General features: G+C 35.0%; 1 long non-coding RNA gene across 1 annotated transcript in view; it reads left to right on the top strand.

The window, feature by feature from the left end:
• Positions 1-19028, top strand: part of LOC141278972 (uncharacterized) — an 88010-nt gene that overhangs the window by 54259 nt on the left and 14723 nt on the right. Inside the window, exon 3 of the long non-coding RNA XR_012332499.1 lies at positions 10849-10905. This is a non-coding gene — a long non-coding RNA (uncharacterized lncRNA). The remainder of the gene's footprint in view (positions 1-10848; positions 10906-19028) is intronic.

Raw genomic sequence — 19028 nt, forward strand, 5'->3', positions numbered from 1 at the left:
TAAGAATGGAAACAACTGATCTGCATACCTGCCTAATACACATTTTCACAGGTCTTCTTTCAATGGTAAATCAGTTTGAGCATCTTTTGAATGTATTGTTTAATGATAGGTTACTGAACTCGGGCTTTAATCTCTCTAGACATAAACAATGAATTATTTGGTAATTTCCCCTTTGTAATAATATATGTTGCATGTTTTATTAAAAGTATACACAAAAATGATCAATATTAAAGATTTTCATATTCAGAAATATGAAACCATATTTAACAAATCATTAAGTATCTAAATGCAGACTTAATTATAAAAACATAACTAGTAAAATATTAGTATTTAAACAATATTAGAATCTTAACTATATAAAATAAAGCTCATATTAATACTTTGAAAGGATTACTTACTATTGAACAATAGATATTGCAGAAGAGACTTTTCTGACATAGCTTTCTAATAGTTCTTAAAGGGATTGCTTGATATTGTATAGCACAAATGTGATTCAATAAATGTGGCATTATAAATTTCTTAGAAACTGTGAAGGTTTTACCTTAAATATTATATAATCGTACAGATTTCACTTGTATTATTTCCAAATACACTTTTATGTGATACATTAGGAAACATTTGCTCATATAGACTATACAGAAAACATGAACTCTCCTGTTCATGTAACCTCCTCTACAGTCTTCTTTGCAATTTTATTTTTTCTTGTATTTCTAAACAGTAGTGAGGTTCCAGATGAGTTGGGCATTGTTCAGTCCACCATCATGAACCAGATGTCACGGCAATTATTTTAGAAATAATCATATTGCATGGTTAGATGCCTACTGAATTCACTTCCCAACACATCTTCCAAATATAGATTCCTGTCTTTAAGATCTCTATTGTGCTTTGTACATCAGTTTTCGAAGAAAGAGGAAGTAGGAACTTAACTCCTCCAAATGTAGTATTGAGTTAAGAAAAGAACAAGTATGGAGTGATGATTAAGCCTATAAGAAGGTAAACTTAAGAGCAGATATCACACATTGCCCTTATATCTCACAGGATACTGTCATCCATCAAAAGATTAATCCTGCTGACTCTGTATTTTGATTGTCAAAAGCTTTTGAAATCTATACCATCTCTAATCATAAAAATTCAGTCACCTTTCCTGAATTTACCACTTGACATTTAGTAGATTACTTTGCATTGAGTCTAGTGATAAAGTTATGTCAAGAAATGATGCAAAAATTACCCTATCCTGTTATTTTAGATTTTACGACGATGAGGTGAAGAGTGTAAATATGGTTATAATTGGAAAAACTGCCCCTTTGTGAAGACCCTGTGAAGCCCATTGGCAGGAAATGTTGGTCTTGAATTTAATCAATAATAAAATAACAAAATTTACATAGTTTAAAATTCAATATTTGTATAATTTGTAGAAACTGGCAATTATGTAAAAAATAGTCCCTGAATTTAACCAAAGGGGCTCACATCCATAAATAAACATGAAAAAATAGAGCAACAAGGATAGCTTCTTAGACCCAGCACAGATACAGAATATGGCCTGGAATTAGCTGGTTTCAGGGAAATTGGTTTTATTTATAGAACTGAAGAATGTAAGATTTCTAAATGTCACTTAGAATTTATCATTTTATTATTTCACTTAGCATATTCATACTATAGGTAAATTGTGTCCCAGGATCTGTCCTCAAAAACAAAAAAGTGGAGTGTGGTTAAATAAATTACTATTTTTCATCATTAAAATAATAAATTCATATTTACTCAGAAAAACATGCTAAAGGAAGAAAAGTAGGTTTTCAAAATCAGACTTTCAATGTGATCCTATTTTGGCCATATATGTTACTAAAGAAAAAAATTGGAAGAATATCTGGTGACTATTAGTAGTTTTCATCTTTGTGTGGTAAATTAATAGGTTATGATAATATTTATTTTGATTTTTAAATTTTTATACAATAAATACATATTATTTATAAAATAAGATATAATGCATATTTTAAATGTTACATTTTGGTAGAACCCCAGGTGGCTTCTTCCAAGTTTATTTTTTCATGTCTCACCTTGTCTGCGTCTTTTTTTTTTTTTTTTTTTTTTTTTTGCGGTACACGGGCCTCTCACTGTTGTGGCTTCTCCCGTTGCGGAGCACAGGCTCTGGACGCGCAGGCCCCGCGGCCATGGCTCACGGGCCCAGCCGCTCCGCGGCATGTGGGATCCTCCTGCACCGGGGCACGAACCCGTGGCCCCTGCATCGGCAGGTGGACTCTCAACCACTGCGCCACCAGGGAAGTCCATCTGTGTCTTTTTGATTTAGGGTTTTGACCATTTTGGCTGACAATCCTTGTGAAAAGCAGTACTCAAAGGCTAGTGTCCCATTTGTTAATTCACACTGTAGATAAAGCCAGTTTTAATTTAATAGAACTTTACTAGTATGACATGGAAGGAGAAATTCTCTCTTGGGATACTTGAAACAGAATCATAAGGAGTTCACAAATAGTAAAAGTCGCCAAAACAGGTAAATTTGAAATTCCCACAGTCCATCTCACTAATCTTAATCCTTAAATTTTCTAGTCCAATCATGAAAACAAACTCCAAAACTTCTTTTTCAAGGGTAAACATGAAAGAGTGGTAAATGTGCAAATTTTGTGTTTATGGTTCCACGTATTACCAGGTTGTCTCTATCAACAGTATATCTCTTAATTAAGAGAGATTCATGACATAAGCTGTTTCACTTTTTTAAAGGAAATGGAATTTCCATGAATTGGCTGCATAGTCTTGGTATATATTGTGCACTTATAGGGAAAGAAAGAGAAAAGAAAAATCCAACACATTTTTTAAATCTATCAAAAATATTTACTTTCCATAATACTCAAGAATTGATGTGTTGCCCTATTCCACCTGTAACTACAGATTTTTTTTCCAGTTTAAAGATGACTGCTGCATATAAAAGAAGTATTTACGGTTATCCTTTATTAGAAATAACTAAATTGGAGTTTTGTGATATAGACTTAATTATGGTGCTCTCTAAAGATTCTATTCTGGCATTGAATGCACAAAGAGAAAAAGTATAAGAAGTATTTTTTTCCTTTTTAAAAAAGTGGTATTAATAGTATAGCAGAACCGAAAAAGATAATTTTTCTGATCATTATACATTTCCTGCGTGGTAATATTTTTAGTACCTTGCCTTTATATATTACAATAGTTATATTTATTGGCTAATATGACTAAAAGTAAAGGAGCCTATATACTATCTCAATTAGGAATAACATGATTAGTGTTAGCCAAATTCTGGATGAATCCATTCTAATTTTATCATTCTACGAATTTTGTTGCAGAAATATTATTACTGGACAAGATCATAAGCTTTAGAATCAAATTTATGTATTTCGAGTCACAGCTCTGAAATCAACACTTAATATGTGTATAATCTTGGGCAGCTAAACTCTCTAAAATTCACTTTCTTCTGTAAAAACTGAGAGGAGAATAATGTCCCAAGGGTTGTTGTGAAGACTAACTTAAATAAGTTTTTAATGCACTTTATACAGTTCCTGACAGATAATTGTTTGATTCACTCATTTATCAAATATTTTTCTGAGGTTAGTTTGCGCCAGTCACTGTTTTAAGGCAAAAGAGAGGACCAAATAAAAGTCTGCTTTTATAGACCTCACATATTAATTGTGGGAAGATGAACCTATAAAGTATAATGTATAAAATAGTAGATAACCAGTGCTACAGAGAAGAAAGCAAACAGAGCCAGGAAAGTGAGATAAGGTATCTATGTAATTTTAAGCAGAGTAGTCAGAAAATACTTCACAAATAAAGTGGTATTTGAACAACTGTCTGAAAGAAGTAAATAATATTCTTTATATTTAATTTTTAAAATATAATGGTCCGTATATTTTGACTTGAAAATTCTGAGGAAACACAGAGAATCAACTCTTTTCTGAAATTTCCTATTTGTTTTCTTATTAAAAAATTTTAAATATGTATATATAAATAAAATTATCCACAAATGTCTCAATAAACTTGTCTCTAACACTCTACTTTATGATATATATTATTCTGTTTTTGATTCAGACCTCTTTTTTTTTAACATCTTTATTGGAGTATAATTGCTTTACAGTGGTGTGTTAGTTTCTGCTGTCTAACAAAGTGAATCAACTATACATATATATATATATATATACATGTGTATATATATATATATATATATATATATATATATATCTCCCCATTTCTCCTCCCTCTTGTGTCTCCCTCCCACCCTCCCTATCCCACTCCTCTAGGTGGACACAGAGCACCGAGCTGATCTCCCTGTGCCATGCGGCTGCTTCCCACTAGCTATTTTACATTTGGTAGTGTATATATGTCCATGCCACTCTCTCACTTCGTCCCAGCTTACCCTTCGGCCTCCCCATGTCCTCAAGTCCATTCTCTACATCTGCGTCTTTATTCCTGTCCTGCACCTAGGTTCTTCAGAACCATTTTTTTTTTTAGATTCCATATATATGTGTTAGCATACAGTATTTGTTTTTCTCTTTCTGACTTACTTCACTCTGTATGACAGTGTCTAGGTCCATCCACCTCACTGCAACTAACAATTTTCTTTCTTTTTATGGCTGAGTAATATTCCATTGTATATATGTGCCACGTCTTCTTTATCCATTCCTCTGTGAGTGGACACTTAGGTTGCTTCCCTGTCCTGGTTATTGTAAATAGTGCTGCAATGAACATTGTGGTCCGTGACTCTTTTTGAATCTCAGGGCATATGCCCAGTAGTGGGATTGCTGGGTCGTATGGTAGTTCTATTTTTAGTTTTTTAAGGAACCTGCATACTGTTCTCCATAGTGGCTGTACCAATTTACATTCCCACCAACAGTGCAAGAGGGTTCCCTTTTCTCCACACCCTCTCCAGCGTTTATTGTGTGTAGATTTTGTGATGATGGCCCTTCTGACTGGTGTGAGGTGATACCTCATTGTAGTTTTGATTTGCATTTCTCTAATGATTAATGATGTTGAGCATCCTTTCATGTGTTTATTGGCAATCTGTATATCTTCTTTGGAGAAATGTCTACTTAGGTCAGACTTCTTACTAAAAATCTCAACACTTCCTCTGTGGAGAAGCATTTCTAAATGCAAATGCCATACATTTCCTTATTGTTCTTTGATTCTTATCAGAATTATACTTATGCATTCATTTTATCTCTGTGCTCAATCATTTTTCTTCTTTAATTTTCAAAAAGTAAGAAAATAGGAATAGACAGTACATTAATCCTTAAGGAATTAACATATCAGAGACTGCGTGTGACAATTTGTAATGTGTTTCCACAGTGTCGACAGAGACCCTTCAGAGTATTCACAAATTAAATAAAAATTCAAGCCACCCTAACATTAACATAGAAAGAAAATAGGTCTACATCTATATTTTGTGTGCTGACTCACACAAAACTCATCCTCAGTATATCCTGAGGCTACCTGCTGGGATGAGTTTTTAAAAAGTGGGAGTCTGATGCCACAGTTTTATATTCTTGAACCTATTCGAGGGCAGTAGCATGGTATTGGTAGAGTTGAGACTGAACCCAAGATCCTAAAGTTGTAAGTCAGCGCTTTACCACCATACCAGGCTTCCTGTAACATTATGATTTCCATTGATAAGCTTGAGATCTTAAGCACTGACTGAAAGTTAAAGCACTGAAGTGATCTGTGAAAAAACTACTTGTACCAGCTGGGTATGTAGTACATTCTCAGACTTTCACACACTCCATGCAGGAACGTTTTTTAAATCTTCTCAGGAAATAAGTTGATGTGCCTTCATCACTTCAGAGATGAAAGAATCACAATATGCATTTCTAAGTCATAAACGGAGAAGGTGATAGACTTACATTCAAGCATTTCTACTCTCCCTGTACCTTTTTGTAACCTGGATATAAAGGCAAACATTCTAAATCTCTACATATATGTACAACTCAAAAAGTAATTGTGAAGCTTGATATTTTATTGAAAAAAATTCTGAATTTTTCCCACAGAAAAGAAGAATAGTTCAAGAGACTATAAAAATAACATGGTAATGGTCTTGAATGTCCAAAATTCCTCTGAGTGAACTGGATTCTGAGCTCACATGTCTTATGCTTAATTTGATTCCACCTCTCCCCACCCTCACCCCAAGTGTCCACATTTCTAACATTCAGAGTCATGAATCTTTGCAAACTGATGCCTGACTACATTTTTAGTGCTCTTTCACTCCTTATAGCCATAGTTCGATTTTGAATTGTTTTTGGAGGAGATATGCTGCTCAGTTGTTGGGGAGGAGGGGGTGTTACTATGCCACCTTAAACAACAAAAACACACACATACACACACACACCTCTCACTGCTTGTTAGATGCTTTCAATGTCCCAAAAAACATATTATTATTTAAATTGTGTATAGAGTTTAGTTAATTCAATGACAGCAAAAGGTAAGCATTTTTCTTCATTTTGTAGATAGGAAAATTGAGTTCTTACATATATCTCAGTATGTTTGGTTAGAGTCAAGATATGAATCTAATGTGTGTTTATAAAAGGTCAGTGCAACTCTGCCATATTGACTCTCCGTTCTTTAAAATTACATAATTTTATATGTTGCTGCCTTAATTTTTTTAATACATAATATATTTTTAAAAAGTTTAAGACTTAAAAAATGAAAATAGCTGTTAGTATGATTGTCCATCTAAGTAAATTTTAATTTTGGATAAGAATCCTTGGATGCCGCCAATGTTCACAAACTCTAGCTAACCAATGCACACAGACATGATAGGAAGATTGGTTCCCCAATCTCATAAAATACACAGGAAGCAAAAGGGGTTAGGCAGTGAGAGCATAGGCCACAGGAGTATTCTGGATAGACAGAGTACCACTGGTTCTGCCACTACTATATAAATGCCACCACGGACAGCACCCTCGACAAGATGCTTATTGTTATAAACATCCTGTTCTCATTCCTGATTTTTAAGTGGAAAACATTCAGCCCTTCACCATCAAGTCTGAAGTTAGCTGTTGGTGTTTCATAGATTTCCTTTACTCTTGAGGAAATTACCTTCTATTCATGTATATTTTACAGAGACTTGCTTTCAGGAATTGATGTTGGATATTCTCAGATGCTTTTTCTTACATTTTTGTAATAACCGTATGGATTTTAATTTTCAGTTTGCTATTATGGTGAATGACACTGATTGATTTTTCCACTATTAAATCCAAACCTATGTTCCTGGTATTAAACCGCACTTGATTATATTATCCTTTGTATATATTGCTGGATTTAGTTTGCTAAAACTTTGTTTAGAATCTTTGCTTCTGTGAATATTAGTCTATAGTTTTCTCTCATTGGAGTGTTTTTGTCTAAAATTGGTATCAGGGTAAATCTTGCCTCAAAGAATGTGTTGGAAAATATTTCCTCAGCTTCAACTTTTTCTGGAAGAATTAGTGTAGAATTGGTAGAATTCCTTACATAAATATTCTGTAGGATTCATTTGCAAAGCATTCAGAGTCTGATGCACAGTGTATTTCAATCTCAGATGGGAATTGCTGTCTTAAGTCTTAAGCTCACCTGGCCTGCCATGCCATATTAACATTCGTATCTCAGACACCTTCATTCCTAGGTCTGCTTATCTGAGACACTGGGATGAAGTCTCCCTCAGTTACCTCCCGAGGTTTCTTTATGTGGAGAGGATGGGGATGGGAAAACCTTAAAGATAATCTTCCCCCCTGTACTGGATATGTCTGTATTCCTATAAAAATTCTTCAGCCCTTTTCTAAAATGCAGTTGCATTACTTAAAACAGGGTGATCCTTTTTGATCCGGATTTTATGATTTATTAGGCCAATCCAAATGACCGCTCAGTCTAGGGTTAAGTGTTTCTCAGTAATAAAGCAAGACCTTCTTGAGTATTCTACCCATTTCCTTGAGAAATTCTCAAGTTTTTTGCGGGGGTGGGGGGGGGAGAACAGGCTCTATTCCTGGCCCTGAGTGCCTGACGCTGTTCTCTAATATTTTCAGAAATTTTTACCCTGCTTTTGGTAGTTGCCTCACATATATTCACTGATTAGTACCTCCTGATCTATGCATATCTCCAGAATTCTCTTTCTGTTCAGCTCTCTCTTCCTCAGCCCTCTTCCTGTGAACTCTAACCATCTTGATCTCTGTGGATCTCTTCTTCTTTCCTCATTTCAGAGTATCTACCAGGCTACATCTGAGTTTCTTCCACCAGTATTTCAGCCTGTAAACTCTCTCAAGGCAGTAGGCTGGGACAGTCATAAGGTTCCCAGGCTTCTTCTGTATTTCTCATGGGTCACTATTCATTATTGTCTGAGGTTCAGCATCTCTAAAACTACAGTTTTTTATATTTTGTCTAATTTTTTTACTTATTTCAGGCATAGGGTAAGTCATGTCCTTGTTATTACATCGTTGGAAAAAGGAGGATTCTCATTTAAATGGTTTTAGTATTTAAAATGTAAAAGGATATAGCACAAAAACACTCATTGTCATTTCTGTTTTATTTTTAAATTGAAATATAGCTGAGTTACAGTATTATATTAGTTTTAGGTGTACAACATAGTGATTTAGTATTTTTATAGATTATATTCCATTTAAAGCTATTACAAAATAATGGCTATATTTCCCTATGCTACACAATATATCCTGGTCATTTATTTATTTTATACATAGTAGTTTGTACCTCTTAATTCCCTATTCCTATTTGTCCCTCCCCCTTCTGTCTCTCCTCTGGTAATTACTAGTTTGTTCTCTATATCTGTGAGTTTGTTTTTGTTTTGTTATATTCCTTTGTTTATTTTTTAGATTTCAAATATATGTGATATCATACAGTATTTGCCTTTCTCTGTATGACTTATTTCACTAAGCATAATACCTTCTAGGTCTATCCACATTGTTTTAAGTGGCAGAGTCATTGTTGTAAGTGGCAGAATTTCATTCTTTTTTATGACTGAGTAATATTCCATTCTATATATATATCTATATATCTATATATCTATATATCTTATTCTTAAACCAATCATCTTTTGATGTTTGGGTTGCTTCCATACCTTGGCTATTTTAAATAGTGCAGCTATGAACACTGGGATGCATGTATCTTTTCAAATTACTGTTTTTGTTTTCCTTGGAGATATACCCATGAGTGAAATTGCTGGATCATATGGTAGTTCTATTTTCAGTTTTTTGAGGAACCTCCATAGTGTTTTCCATAGTGGCTGCACCAATTTACATTCACACCAACAGTGTACAGAGGTTCCCTTTTCTCCACGTCCTTGCCAACCTTTTTTATTTGTAGACTTTTTGATAATAGCCACCCTATGTCTTTTGATTGGAGCATTTAGTTCATTTACAAATAAAGTGATTTAGTTTTAAATTTAATTAAGATTTAAATTTAAAGCCATTAAAATTTACATAGTAAAGTATATATCTCTGAATTTACCTGTGTATCTCTTCTTCCACCATTTAAGAATTTATACAAAGATTTAGATATAGGAGAGAAAAATCAAAGCTCGTATTAGGCAAGGAGTTTGTATCGTCAGGTCAGAGGTCAGATTTTTTTAGGCTAATATAAAGAAAGTATGATTTAGAAGGTGTGTTGATAGTCCTGATCCAGAACGAATTGATTGAAAGGTGCTGTGCAGTTGGTAAAATATTTTGATACGGGACAAATATTGCTCAAACTATACTCTCCAACTTGGTAGGTAATTTTGAGACTAGTAAAGGAAAGAAACCAAAGCAGTTCAGATGTTAAATAACTCTATCATTTATTAAAATAAATGCCACTCATTATTATAAGATATACAGTATTTCAGAGGGTGCTTGATAGAACACTGAATATTCTAATATCCACTGTTTGGGCTTGTTTTGATTGTCCCTGGATAACCAATTTAAAAGATGACAATTATTAGAAGTTAAATTATTACAAGAACACTGGTTAGCTCATTTAGTTGGGTGAGGCCAATTTAGTTAATATTTAGGCCCTTGGATAGATATTGCTAACTTATCAATATCTGAGCCTCCTGTGCTTTGAGGCACATACAGGAACACATTGACTTGAACGCTTCTAGTTTTACATGGGCCTCTGACTAGTTCTCGACAATATGGCAAATGAAATGATGTGTGTTGCTTCTTCTTCAAAGTATTTAAAGTTCAGTATGAGACTCTCTACATCTCTCATGTGTTATCAGGAAATCGTAAAGAAATCCTTGGTTTAACATGGTAGGGTCAAACCTTGCAGTAATACGTAGTCAGTTCTAACTAATATAAACTCATATGCTCTAAAACTGTGATATGGTCACATATAAGATGATATTAGTATGTAAATGTTTTAAATATGGTTATAGTCAGTGTAAATCAAAAGTCATAATTTTAATTAATACCTTGAGTAGTATATAAAATTGGAAATCTATTTGTTTTCATTTCTGCATAATGGAGAAACAGTCAAGAAATGTTTGCTGTAACATCTTTAATTTATACTCTTCCTGACACTTAATGTTAATATATACAATCCTATAACATTATTTCCATTTTTAGTGAAAATATCAATGCTGCCATTCATCTCTCAGAGTGTTCTGTGTTGAGCACACAATCCATGTTTTTAATTGGGAAGGTGAAGATGTTATCACTACAGAGAGGTTTTTCCCTAGAAAAGTAATATTAAAATTAGTGATTTTATCAATTTGGCTTGGATTTAGCTCTGTGTAGCAGAAAACCTTACTTAAAGTGGTTTAAAATAGAAATTATTCATTTTTGTGAATAATCAGTTCCAGTCGACTTAATGATGAATTGATTGGTATCTCTAATTCTGTTATCCTTTTATTTTTATCAGTAGAATCCTGCCACAACTCTGAACAATAAGGCATCATTCAACAAAGGCAGAATGGAGGTAAGTGTGTGTTGGAGGGGTGGGGGAAGAGTGGCATCAACCATTTCTGATCCCTCTCCTCAGAGATTTTTTCGAACACTTTCCCTTTCTCTACCCCCAAAGTTTTCTATCCATTATTGCCCTGAAAATTATGCCTATTCCCATCCATAGTAAGACTGGAAAAAAGAGCATTTACAGTTCCTGGACTCGTTTTTTTTTAATTGATATATAATTGACCATAACATAGTGTTGTATAACATGTTGGTGATACATTTATATATTCCAATATAATTACTACGGTAACATTAGCTAACACCTTTATCATGGCACACTTTTATCATTTCTTTTTTGGGTTGAGAAGAGTTAGTCTCTTAGCAGCTTTAAAGTTTATGATATAGTATTGTTGACTATAACCAGTATGTTGTGCATTAGCTCCCCCGAACTTATTTACCTACTAGTTGTAAGTTAGTACTCTTAAAACAGCATCTCCCTAATTCCCCCAGCCCCTTGTCACCTCATCCCCATTTCTCTGTTTTCACAAGTTCAGTTTTCTTTGAGATTCCACCTATAAATATTACCACACAATATTTCCTTTCTTTGTCTGACTTACCTCACTTAGGATGCCTTGAAGTTCCATCCATGTTGTTGGCAAACGGCAGAATTTCCTTCTTTCTCAGGGTTGGATAATAATTCATTGTATATATACCACATCTTCTTTATTCATCTGTAATTGGACCCGTAGGTTGTTTGTATAGCTTGGCTAGTATAAATAATGCTGCACTGAACATGGGTGTGCAGATATCCCTTCAAGGGATATTGATTGAAATTGAAATTGATTTCAGTTTCTTTCATTATATACCAAGGAGTGGGATTGCAGGATCATATGGTAATTAAATTTTTAATCTTTTGTGGAACCTCCATGGTGTTCCAATAGTGGCTGCACAGTTTACATTCCCACCAACAGTGTTCAAGGGTTCTCTTTTCTCCGCATCCTTACCAACATTTGTTTTTTTAGGTTTTGTCCCTGCAGGTTTATTGAGATATAATTTTTATATATCACTGTATAAGTTTAAGGTATATGTCATAATGGTTTGACTTACATATAGTGTTAAATTATTTACTGGTATAAGTTGATAGTTAGCATCCATCATCTCATATAGATACAATACGGAGAAGACAAAACAAGAAAAAATAATTCCTTGTGGTGAGAACTCTTAGGATTTACTCTCTTAACAATCGTCATATATACGATACAGCAGTGTTAACTAGAGTCATCATGTTGTGCATTACATCCCTAGTACTTATTTATGTTGAAACTGGAGGTTTGTAACTTTTGACCACCTTTCTCCTATTTCCCCTCTCCCTACCCACTGCCTCTTCTGGTGACCAAAAATCTGATCTCACCTTCCTTTTTTTTTTTTTTTATGATTCCACATATAAATGAGATCATACAGTGTTTGTCCTTCTCTGTCTGACTTATTTCACTTAGTCATTCTTGGCTCTGTCATCATAAATTAATTGACTGTATATGTGTGGGTTTATTTCTGGGCTTTCTACTCTGTTCCATTGATCTATGTGTCTGTTTTTGTGCCTATACCATACTGTTGTGGCTACTAAAGCTTAGTAATCTAGCTTGAAATAAGGTATTATGATGCTTCCAATTTGTTCTTTCTCAGGATTGCTTTGGCTATGGGAGCCCTTTGTAGTTCCAAACAAATTTCAGGATAGTTTGTCTATTTCTGTAAAAAACATTGGAATTTTGGTTGGGAATTCATTAAATCTATAGATCACTTTTGATCATTTTCAAAATATTAATTCTTTCAATACAGGAACATGGATCTTTCCATTTTGGGGGGTCTTCTTCAATCTCTTTTTATCAATGTTTTATCATTTTTAGTGTGCAAGTCTTTCACCTCCTTGGTTAAATTTACTTCTAAGTATTTTTATGCTATTATAAATGGGATTGCTTTCTTAATTTCTTTCAGGTAATGTGTTGTTAGTGTACAGAAATGCAATCAGTTTCTGTATGTTCATTTTGTATGCTGCAATTTTACTGAATTTATTAGTTCTAACGGTTTTTAGTAGAGTTTGTCATCTGCAAACAGAGAAAATTTTACTTCTTCCAAGCAAATATGCATGCCTTTCATTTTCTTGACTATTCTGGCTAGGACTTCTAGTACTATGTTGAACAGAAACTTTCTAGTTCCTGGAAACGTCAAGTGAGTTTGAGATTTTTCTTGTTTCTGAATGTGTTTATCAATATAAACTTCCCTCTCAGAAATCCTTTTGCAACATCCCATAGGTTTAGCTATGTTATGCTCCCATTTTTGTTTGTTTCAAGATATTTCTTGATTTGCCTTTTAATTTCTTATTTGACCCATTGGTTGTTCAGGCTTATATTTTTTAATTTCCACAGATTTGTGAATTTTCCAGGTTTCCTCCTCTGATTGGTTTCTAGTTTCATATCATGTGGTCAGAAAACACACTTAGAATGATCTCAATTTGTTAAGACATATTGTGTAAAGATCACCTCTCATGTGATCTTTCCTGGAGAATGTTCTGTGTGCATTTGAGAAGAATGTATTTTCTGCTGTTGTTGGGTAGAATGTTCTTTATGTGTCTGTTAGGGCATTTCATCTAAAGTATCATTCAAATCCATTATTTCCTTATTTAATTTGTCTGGATGATCTCTCCAGTGTTTAAAGCCAGGTATTGAAGTACTCTACTATCATTGCATTGCTGTCTCTTTCTCCCTTCATTTCTGTTAATGATTGTTTAATATATTTAGGTGCTCTGTTACTAGAGAGTATGTGTTTACTGTTATCTCCTTCTGATAAATTGACCCCTTTATCATTATATAATGACCTTCATTGTCTCTTATGATGGTTTAACTTAAAGTCTCTTTTCTCTGAAAAGTATAGCTACCCTATTCTCTTTGGGCTTCTATTTGCTTGAAATATCTTTTTTTCATCACTTTACTTTCAGCTTGTGAGTATATTTAAAACTGAAGTTCGTCTCTTGTAGGCAGCATATAAGTGGGTCTTGTTTGTAATGCATTCAGTCTTCTGTGTCTTTTAATTGGAGAATTTAAACCAGTAATATTTAAAGTTATTATTGATAGATAAAGACTTCCTATCATTATTTTGTTCACTGCTCTCTGATCGTTTTGTAATTCCTTAGTTCTTTTCTTCCTTTCTTGCTAATTTTTTTTCTGTTAGTTGGTGATATTTTGAAGTGCTTTGCTTTGACTCTTTTCTCTTTACCACTTGTAGGTCTATTTTAGGTTTTTGTTTGGTGGTTACCATGAGTCTTTAATAAATCAGCTTATAGGTTTATAACCATCTATTTTAAGTTGATAACAAATTCATTGCACAAGAAAGTTTTACCCATTTACTTGCCACCCCCACAGATTTTTAAATTTTTATTTCATTTTGGAGCATAGTTGATTAAAAATGGTGTGTTAGGTTCAGGTGTAGAGCAAAGTGATTCAGCTATACACATACATGTATCTATTCTTTTTCTAATTCTTTTCCTATTTAGGTTATTACAGAATATTGAGCAGAGTTCCCTGGGCTCTACAGTAGGTCCTTGTAGGTTATGTATTTTAAATATAGCATTGTATACATGTCAATCCCCAACTCCCAATCTATCCCCACCCAATTTATGTTGAGTTCCCAATTTTCATCTTTTTATATTGTTTCCATTAATATAATATTGGAGATATACCTATTTTCAAAACTTTCTTCTGTTGACCTATATGGTAGATTTCAAAGTGACTTATACACTACCATGGCAGTATGAGAGTATTTTGAATTTGACTACGTATTTACCTTGCCAGTAAATTTTATATTTTTGTATGTTCTTGTGTTACTAATTAGCATATTTTTGTATTACCTTGAAGATCTTTCTTTAGCATTTCTTGTATGGCACCTGTATCTGGATGGACATCTGTCACCCTGGATTTAAGAAGTTTTTAGCCATTATTTATCTGAAGTTTCTTTCCCTTTCTCCCTCTCTTCTCCTTCTGGGACTCCCATAATGTTTCTGTTGATCTGGTCCCAAGCTCACATAGGCTTTCTTCATGCTTTTTCCTGCTAGTTTCTTTATTTTCCTCTGATTAAATGATATCAGAAAATGTCTTCAAGCTCACAGATTTTTTTCTATTGCCTGATTGAGACTACATTTGAAGCTGTGTATTGAATTTTTCATTTTATTTATTGTATTCTTCATCTCCAGAATTTATTTTTGTCTCTCTTTTTTATGAATTCTATTTTTTATTGAATTTCTTATTTCAGTCATGTATTCTTTCCTGAGTTCATTGATTTGTCTATCTGTGTTTTCCTGAATCTTGCTGAGCTTCTTTAAAATTGTTTTCAATTCTTTCTCAGATAATGTGCAGATTGTATCCTTGGGTCAGTTGTTGGAGTATTACTGATATCTCTGCATTTGAGGACACATTCATCTCTTTCAGTCTTTGTGGATTGACTTTAGTAAGGAAAGACATTCACCTGGAGGTGGCTGTAAGGGTGCTAGCTGGGTGGGATGCAGCATCTTTTGTTCCTGGGAAGTCACATTGGCATAGTCCCCATGCCACTCTGCTGGTTGAGATGGATGTTGGCCAGATGGTGGGGGGGTCTTCTTGACCAAGGCTGCAGAGGACGTGCAGGTCAGAATGGCAGGTAGGGCTATTCAGATCTTCAGATGCTGAGGTCTTCCTCTTCTCTCCTTTTTTTTTTAATTTTTTTTTTTTTTTTTTATGTTCGCCCATGGGAAGAGGTTATATCCAAGGGGATCCTTCTTGGAGAATGGGTTGGCATGCTGAAGCTCAGAATCCACAAAGCAGTATTGGAGCCAGGATCCTAGCATCAGGCATATGTGGAACTACCACAGTGCCTGGGTCCTGATGCACAGGTGCATTTGCTATGACTGTGGCACTCGTGTTTAGGATAAGGGTGTGTGCAGATGTCCTGTAGAACCAATACCTGGGTTTCAGGGGATTACCACTGTGAATCCAGCTGGTGAGGGTGGGGGGATTGCAGCAGTGTCACATGCCCTGGGATGAGAAGTTGCAGTGGTGACTTGGACCCAGAAGGCAGGGTGCAGTAATAGCACTGCTGGGGGACAGTAGTATGTCAAAGTCACAACTCTGGTCCCAGGGGTCAGTCACAGGATAGCAGCAACACAATTCACATGGTAGTCTGTTAAAGCTACAGGTCAGGACCTGGGGTGCTGGGCATAGAGCAGTGGCAGCATGGCTCTGGTAGTGACAGTTCGGAGCCACAACTTAGGACCTGGGGGTAGGGTCCAGAATGGTGGCAGCTCATTCTCAGTAATAATGTGTCAGCACCTCAACCTGCCATGGGGGTAGGGCTCTGGGTAGTGGCAGCTCCCCTGGCAAGAATGGGTCACAGATGTAACCTGGAACCCCAGGGGGTGGGGCTTAGGGCAGCAAGAGCCCTTCTCAGCAATGACAGTTTAGCATCTCAATCTTGGGTGAGGGGTGGTGTTCAGGGCAGTAGCAGCAGCCTTGACAATGGCTACTCAGAGCTGCAACCTGGAAAGTGGTCGGTGGGTGGTAAGGAGGCAGCAGCATAGTCCTGATAATGGCACTTGAAGCATGACTTGGGACTCAAGGAGTGAAGCCCAGGGCAGCAACAGCAGCTCCTCCAATAAAGATTTAGCACTGCAACCTGGAACCCAGTGGATGGGGCTGAATCGATTGTGATTCTGTATTATCTCTGTGATCCTCTTAGTCTTTCTATTTTTATCAGCAGAACGCTGACACAACTCTGAAAATGAAGGCGTTATTCAACATAGGAATTAAGAATGGAGATGTGTTGGGGGCCAGGGTAGGAGTGATATCCATCCTTTCTGATACCTCTCATTGGAGATTTTCCAGAACCCCTTGCTTTTGCACCCCACCCCAAACTTTTCTATATATTACTGTCCAGAACAGTATCAAAAACCTACTCACAGCTGTAATAATGCTGGAAATAAGAGCATTTACATTTCCTGGCTCTCTTCTAAAAGCCAGTAAGGGAAAAGTTGGTTGGGACATGTTTTCTGATCAGTCAAGTTAGAATATCTGCTGTAACTATTATTCAAACATTCATATGTCAGTCTCTGTAATAGACACCATTTAATCTGCTGGAAGCCATTCAGTGTGAGAAGTTTTACCTGGTTGCACAAATGGGCAGAGGCTTAAAGAATTTCTTGCCCAAAGATACTTGCCCAAAGTTACTTGCCCAAAGTCACAGAAAGTGTAATGTATATTGATGAAGAGCCAGTGACCTCCAATACTAAAATACTATTTCAAACTTTAGCTCTCAAGTCTCAAACTTTAGCCATATTGGAATACAGAGAGTTTCTACTTAAAGGAAATTTTATATATACACGCCACCTAAAACTTAGTGTATTGAAGTATTCTTTTTCTTAATGTACTATGCTAGCTCAAGTAGGCTTATCATGATCAAAACAAAATTTTAAAAATCACATTATTAACACAAAAAACATCAGACCCTCTTGCTGTGGTACTCATGAGAACTTCATTCTCTGACCTTTAGGCAGAGTAATAATATATATTTCTTCAGGGTTTTTCAGTTTCCATCATGATCAGATCATAGCCACATTTCAGTCATAGCTATTCTATCTCTTATTGCAGGTCCTTCATAAACCTATTTGTCTGCTGTATTAGTTTTTCTGCAAACTCAGTTAAGCTTATACACTGAAAATTGCACTTCTAACACTACTAAGTATTTCATCTCTCTTCATACAACAGCTGCTTGGGTGCTAGTGTCATTTAGGGTTTCTCTCAAGTCTAACCCAGAAAAGATGCATTCTGAAGATTGATCTTTGGATTCAATAGTGTTTGAACAAAAGACACTTCCCGTGAGCACGCTAAACTCAAGGAGTAAGTCAACTTAGGTGGCCAATTATCCATTGTGTAAGAATGAGGATAGGAAAAGTATGAATCCTATACAACATGATCTCGGAAGAGTAAGAAAAATGCCTTAACCAAGCAAATATCTCTTATTTGTGAAGGGTTTTTTATAGACTGATCAATACTTACAAAGAGATGTTAGTTTCTTTTGTTCTGAACTGGCTGATAATGTTCATAAGTCAACGAGAAAATCACTTAGTGCAAATCTCTACACTGTTTTAATATCCCACATTTCCACATTTCCCACATATTGATTACAGATTTTTGGAACTGGATAATAACAACATGAGCATTTGGACAGTATCATGCAGCTGAAAGTTTCCAGCACTTGTACACAACCTAAATCTCAATTCCCTTTCCCTTCCAGCCTCATTCATTACTCAATCAATGTATTTTTGACACTATTCACTTCCCTTCTTTTGACCTTTACACGTGTCCATCGGAATTCTTCTCTCTCCCTCATTCATTACCAATATTGTTTATTGAACACATAATATGTGCCAGTTATTGGGCTAAGATTTAAGTATAGAGAAATAATTTAAACAGGAAAACTCACACATGGAGGAGGAGGTTTTAGGTTCAGTTAAGTGTCATAAGTGAAATCATAAAGGTTTGTATGAGGTACCTATGGGGTAAAAGAAAAAAGTACTCAAGTAGTTGTAGAAGAGAATCGATGAGATATTGTATGGGGATAACAAATGATCTGTGACTTACTCCTCTTTAAATTTTCCTAGGTTTATTGAAATATAATTGACATACAACGTTCTGTAAGTTTCAGATATACAGTAAATTAATGTAATACACATGTGTTAGAAAATAATTAACACAGGGTTAGTTAACACCTCCATCACCTCACATAATTACATTTCTCTTTTGTGGCAAGATCATGTAGATTTACCTTTTTGCAACTTGCAAAAATATAACAGACTTATTAATTAAAATTACCTGCAGTATATTAGACATCCAAAATGTGTTTGTCTTATAACTAGAAGTTTGTACCCTTTGACCAATCTCTGCCATTATCCCCAGGCAACAACTACTCTAACCTCTGTTTCTATGAGTTCTTTGTTTTTGTTTTGTTTTGTTTTGTTTTTAGATTCTATATGTAAGTGCTGGTATATTTTTCTTTCTCTGTCAGACTTATTTCACTTATCATAATGCCTTCAAGGTCCATCTATGATGTTACAAAGAGCAGTATTTCATT

This window comes from Tursiops truncatus, chromosome 6 (assembly GCF_011762595.2).
Source record: "Tursiops truncatus isolate mTurTru1 chromosome 6, mTurTru1.mat.Y, whole genome shotgun sequence".
In the NCBI taxonomy this organism is placed as follows: Eukaryota; Metazoa; Chordata; class Mammalia; order Artiodactyla; family Delphinidae; genus Tursiops; species Tursiops truncatus.